The 6,731-nt window shown below is 38.4% G+C and overlaps 1 long non-coding RNA gene across 1 annotated transcript; it reads right to left on the reverse strand.

The window, feature by feature from the left end:
• Positions 1-357: 357 nt before the first annotated feature.
• LOC124110285 lies at positions 358-2,829 on the reverse strand. The gene is made up of 5 exons (XR_006857243.2): positions 2,758-2,829; positions 1,613-1,670; positions 876-1,019; positions 669-734; positions 358-427 (listed from the first exon to the last, which is right to left on the reverse strand). It is a non-coding gene; the product is annotated as an uncharacterized LOC124110285 (long non-coding RNA).
• Positions 2,830-6,731: the final 3,902 nt, after the last annotated feature.

Raw genomic sequence — 6,731 nt, forward strand, 5'->3', positions numbered from 1 at the left:
GCTCAGCAGCTGGAATCCCTTTAATGGTCACGATACACGTGCATTTGGTATATGTTTGTAAGTGTAAGACCTTTCAATATATAAACTATTTCCAGGGGGTAGAATCCAAGTAAACCACGTTAACCACAAGTACGGATTAAATTGGATCGAGTGGTCAGATTCGGTGACTTTTTCTGAATGTCGGCTTTGATCGCGTGTGTCGTTGCGCTCCCAATTGCTTGCCTGGTCAAAAGACAGCCGTGATGTGACTTTGAATATTGATTACAGCGGTGTTAAACAAAATTCACTCACAACTTTCTTACACGATTGGAACTGACATCAATTTTAATGATTAACAAAAAATAATAAAACCTCAAATCGATTGCAAACGATTTATTTCATTTTTACGTTCCAGTTGATCGGAGAGTTTCACTGTTGTTTCATTTCCCTGTTAAAACATAATAACAACCAATGTTATTAGCGCGTGCATACAAAAACATTTATCCATAACATACATACACTGTATCATCTCGTAACACATGTACTGTGTGATTTTCGGTAGTTCGTAATGACATTACTCTTACAATTAGCCAGGCAATAGCAAACTAGAATATATTAATAATTGAACATGGTTGCATTTCGTATGTCTTTTAAACCACTGACATCAATTCAAAATGCTTAATGTTTACCTTATGTGTGGGAGTCTGCGTATTGCTCTAATGCCACAATCTCTTCAGCCTCAAGAACGTGGTCACCTATTGAGAACCCTTGTCAGTCACTTGATACATATAATTCATTCGGAAATGTACATAGAAATCGTCTTCGGACGCAATTCTCGTCTCTTAATATAAAGCGTAGATGGATCCAATGACAGTATGTACACACAAACAACCTACCATTTGAATCAGCAAAGTGCATGAGTTCACGAGCGCCCAGTTGTCCGTACTCTGCTTTCAGTTCGGCCATATCAAGCTTCCCATCTCCATTCGAGTCAACATCTTGAACACCACGCTCACTGCTGCTTATCGCATCTAACGTTGCTTTAAGTTGAAGGGTAGTGTCAGCTTTTGTATCAAATTGTAACAATCACATCAATCAAAATGTTATGCAACCTACTTTTATTGAGACGACACTTCAATTTGTAATAACTGTGAGTTAACATATAATGTCGCATCGGCATTATTTAAACCAAATAGCGTCGAAAACAAGTTTTTATTTATATAAGTGCGTCATTAAGGCAAAGCTATATTCTAAAAGAGAAATTGCCTAACATAGTTTAGTATTACAAAATTATTTACAAGTGTTTAAAACTTTGACATGTACCTGCAACATTGAATTCAGCGTTTGTTCTCCTAAGTATGTCGTACACAAGTTCAAATTAAATATTTATTTCAAATTCTAGTGATATGTGAAAGATTCGTGGATACGATCAACCTTCCTGGCAGCATGGCCATAATTGGAGGCATATGAATGTGACGAAATGTACAATTGCAAATGGATTGACAAAAATAGCCTTTGGCAGGCGTTCAAAGTCTTGGATAGACATTCTCAGACATTGATAAGTACGTAAGTTACTATGTAGCAGCTGTGGCCCAAATATCTTCAGAATCCTGAAAATGTAGCTTCCAAATACCTTCAGTAGGCTTAACTGCAACCCCAAGCAGCAGGAGAGCAACTATGAAGCTTCTCATCTACAAAACAAATTTAACTTACATGATTCTGGGGCAGATGTAAACGATAGAGTACACAACGTCTTCAGTGTTTGGACAATATGCTCACGCATGTGTTACCTCGCCGTGTTATCAACCACAATTAGCTTGGCAGAGTGATCCCATATGCCTACCAGGTTTCGATCATCATAGACTGAAATCTCTCTCACTGTAATCCCATATTCGCGATCGTTTATTTCACCACATCGTTAAACATCTGGGATCTGCGTCAGTTTTCATTAAGCAAACACGTCGTGCTCAAACGAAAAACGATTCAAAGCGTCATTAAGCCCAACGTATTCACACACGAGACACAAGCTTTGTACAGTTTATACCCTCAATCCCCCCGTCGTATACAGGGTAAGAATAAGTCCATGTTGACCTATGTTGGTCGTAAGAGGCGACTTCATCGGGAGGGAGTTGATTTGGCTCGTTGATTTGGTTGACGGAGTGGCACCTTCCCCGGCGTCGTGGAACGTTGCTCACAATATCAATCACTGGAATATCGGGTCCAGATTAGATAATGTACTGGTCGCTTTTATATAACTGGGACATTGCTAAGTCAACAAACACTAATTCTTAACACCGCCTCTGTGGTCTAATGTATAGATCATCTGCCCGGAGAGCAAAATGTTGTGGGTTCGATCCCCGCCCTTTTCATACCAAAAAACGTTAAATTATAGAACTTGTTGTTACCATGCCTAGCGCTTAGTAATAAGGGGCTAAAACAAGGACTGCTCGCGCGCGCATGCACGTCGTTTTATTTGTGTAATAATCTTGAACGCGACGATAAACCCCATTTCACCTCACCTGACCAATCCTTGACAGGAGCCCTTGACAACCAGACACGCATCTCTCATAAAACAAACAAACGAACAAACACTGCAAACATATGCATCATCCTAAGACATACGTGTGTTGTACAATGTTAATATGGATTAACTGCTTTTTGTGCTGGAAATAAAAATGCAGATACATGTGTATGTCCATGATGATAGTTAAATATAGCAACTGCATTATGCTTAAACAATGTGTTTACATGTATTATAGAAATGATTCAAATACTTACTTTGATGCACAGTCTAAATCTTGAGATTCACCGAGTTCCCGTTAGACTGAATGAGTTCATACATGGAGATACATACACTGTATATACTAGAAATATTACGAAACAATTATAAATCTCTCTCACACGTAATTACTTTTGAATTGACGGAACATAAAATAATATTATTCCACATCACAACTACTAAACTAGATTTAGATTGCTATCACATATGTAAAACAAATTATGTCATATACTGAACAATAAAATTGAATGATTAAATGTTGATTGCCTGTGTGTGCATTTTATTTGACAAAGTGCTTTCCATTAAGTACCTCTTCGTTTGTGTTATTAGTATTTTATAATGTACCCGTTCTACATGTTTTTGTCACAATATACACTTGTCGTTTGCCTTTGGTTAATTAATATCTTAAGGAAAATCATAACGGAAGAAGATATATGAATACGAGTGAGTGAGTATAGTTTTACGCCACTTTGTTTGTTTCTTGTTTAACGCCATCATGAGCATCGATCCACGTAATTGGGATTGATGACATGTATCAACCAAGTCAGCGAGTCTGACCACCCGATCCCGTTAGTCGCCTTTTACGACAAGCATAGTCGCCTTTTACGGCAAGCATGGGTTGCTGAAGACCTATTCTACCCCGGAATCTTCACGGGACTTACGCCACTTTGAGCTATCGTCCTCGAACTATAGGTCACCATGTATTATATAAAGGGATATTTGATCAGCGATTTAAATGAAAACCGTAGATGTATGTTGACTAGTCAGCATGATTACTCTGACATATATGTATGTCACTTTCAGATCCAACAGCTTGACAGATCCGTAGAACGATTCCAAAACTGTCCATCGGTCCCTTTGAAGTTCCAAATTATTAGGATTTAACGTAAACACAGTGTTTGTCAGGCATATACAGACAGCATTGGTTGCATATACTTCGCTGTGTAGGCCCCTTCAGCCAAGCATTGTGCATTTATCTCCATTCTCACCATTAAACAAGAACAAAGTAATCTTGAAAACGTGGTAATAGATTCACAGGTTTATTCCTATCACCTAGTTTTATCAATAGACGACAATAAAAAAGATTACAAAAACATTACACTGACAATGATCACAGATGTATTTTAAATCCGAGCAAATGGAGGTAAAGACACATAATTTTGTCAAGGGTTTTATACGAATGCGCCACGTCGTAGAGGACAACGTGTCCTTGTCGGCCAAGGGAATGCAATAGCCTGGTGAAGTTTGTTTGTTTGTTTGTTGTTTAGCGCCGCACCCAGCACTATTCCAGCTGTATGACATCAGTCTGTAAACCATCGAGTCTGGACCAGACAACCTATTGATTGGCATCATGAGCATCGATCCACGCAATTGACATGCATCAATCAAGTCAGTGAGCCTTACCACCCGATCCCGTTAGTCGCCTCTATACGACAAGCATAGTCACCTGGAGAAGTAACCATAATGTGTTTCCTAAAAACCCGAGTAGCAAGTTAACTACTAAATCAATACGGAAGATGCAGATACCAAAATAATGCGCTGAACAACGGTATTCAACGGTAACACTGACAACACTGACAACAATCAGATATGTACAATGTTTGAGGTGTCAAAAATGATTATAAATACATGAGAAATATCTACAAATACAAGAAAATCGCATACTGCGTGAAAAATTATTTTTTTACAGTTACCTTTACCTTTTTAAAACACCTATTTTCAGCATAAAACGTGTCTACACAGTCATAATGTCTGTCATAACTGAAGGAACTACTGAAGGGCACCAATAACAACATTGAAGGTTAGCACGTTAATGAAGCACCATAAAATCGCCATTAGTCCAATCTGGAAAAGGCAGTCACACAGACACTCAAACACGTGCATGGACATCGCTATACAAGTGCAATAATCTTGAACGCGATGTTTTACCCCATTTCAACCCATCACCCCTTTATTCTTTGTGGTATTCCTTGCATTAATATGGTTTATATGGAAGAAAAACAAAATCACTATGAGCTACTTCAGCAAAAGCCTATTCTAAAGTATCGTGGACGGACAGCCCAGCCCAGGAGTGCAACCACCAGTACAACGACTGGTCAGAAAATAAAAGACTAACCTGTTTGTTTAATTGTGCAAATGTCAGCAAAATAGTGACGCCTTATCATTTATATGAAAATAATAAAGTATTCATTTATGTGCTAGATTTCTGGGAGTTCGATTAGCCACTGTAGATTCTATTGCAGTCTTAGCATTATGCATTTTTGGACGTGTTTAACACTCTTTCCTTTCTAACCTACATAAACGATATCACCGATGCGATATCCTGTAACATTCGATGATGTTCCTTTAATGGTCGTCATATTAGGTGTTGTTGTTGCCATTAGCCGGACATGCATCACATCAGTTTAACAGGCCATGGAAGGTCAAAGCGTCGTTAAACCAAACGCACTCCAAGACCCCCTTTCAAATTAATTAGCATCTTTTATATTACAAGAGGTAGACCAACAAAAGAACGCCCCATGTTTACAAAACATATGTTCCAAAATATAACACCTGTGTTGATCTAAAACTGTACACTCCCAAAACACATTCTAGCTCTTTTGCATATTCGGCTTATTTAAAAAGGCCAAGAATTTGATAATTCCATTCACAATTTTTCGCAAATTAGCCAATGTGAATATGCTCCAGTGGGCTTTTTATCGACAACGTTTGACGTTCACATACACTAAATTATTATATTTGCTGATACGGTGGACACTGATACTTGTTTGGGATCATCAACATTATCATCTTGCAATTTCTGTTGAATCTTCAAACCCGAAGTACAAAATTGTTTGGTTTGGCTGTTTGGAAATCCGAAGGTGTCAAATGTGGAGAATGTTCAAAGAGTTCAAAATCACAGTCATGCATTGCGGAGCCTTGTAAGTTGCATTGTCCTGGCAGAATACTGCACCTTTAATGTTTTCTGCAACGTTAAGCCTTGATAGGTCCTCGCTGATAGTAATGTTATGAACCCAATATCAATCCACAGTTGCAAATCGCTCACCAAAATCAGTTGGGCCTGCTTCAAAGTAACGTGAATTCTCACGGGATATTGTGAACCTGGAGCGTTTCTGATCAGAAGTATTTGAACCCAGTCGGGCACAGTACATTACTCAGAATTTTCTCGGTATATGCCTACTGTATTGGTTAAATGTATGTGGCATGTGATGACATAATCATATCATGTATTGTACCTTCTCCTTAGTGGTGGCAGATGAGGATCTTCGTCATCTTGAATCTTAGTCGAATCTCTCTCTTCCCCTCTTGAACTCCGTTGTTCACCTGTCAGGAAGGAACACCTTCCCTTATAGTTGACACCATGGCCACACGGATGACTGTTGTAGTTGGCCATTTCAGTTGGCGATGCTTGGTGACAGGGTTCTTGCCAATTTTCATCAATAGATATCACCTAGTCACTTTAATGCATGCAAAAATATATGTATTTGGTCAAAATGCAGTTAATGTTGTACTATACATTTCTTCCTAATTAAGCTCAGAACTTTTCAGTCACCTTTCGTAGAATGGAGGCATCTCTATGTTTTAGCATTTGAGAGTTCTGTGCAGCAGAATCAATTGTGTAGATGCATAGATATGTCTTGAAACAGGTAAGGAAAAATAGAATGTTTCCCCTCATAATAATTGGGAAAACATTGAACAGATTCGTTGCCCTATACTGAACCACAAGTTCTTTTGTAACGGTATGATTAGATAGATCAATTACACACAGTCCCATCGCATGTGCTATACAGAACGTGTCCCCTTTTTAACAGTTTTGAGAGGGTTTGTAATTGAATATAGAATAACTGAGACCCAGAGAACAATTAGAAAATAAGTTTGGATTTGTCGTGTTGATTGAAGCTTAGGTTTGCCTGACCAAATCATATATATGTGTGATTGTTATGTTTCATATATACAAGTTCAACCGTTGCTT

Source organism: Haliotis rufescens, unplaced genomic scaffold (genome assembly GCF_023055435.1).
Source record: "Haliotis rufescens isolate VD_foot unplaced genomic scaffold, xgHalRufe1.0.p SCAF_5, whole genome shotgun sequence".
Classification (NCBI taxonomy): domain Eukaryota; kingdom Metazoa; phylum Mollusca; class Gastropoda; order Lepetellida; family Haliotidae; genus Haliotis; species Haliotis rufescens.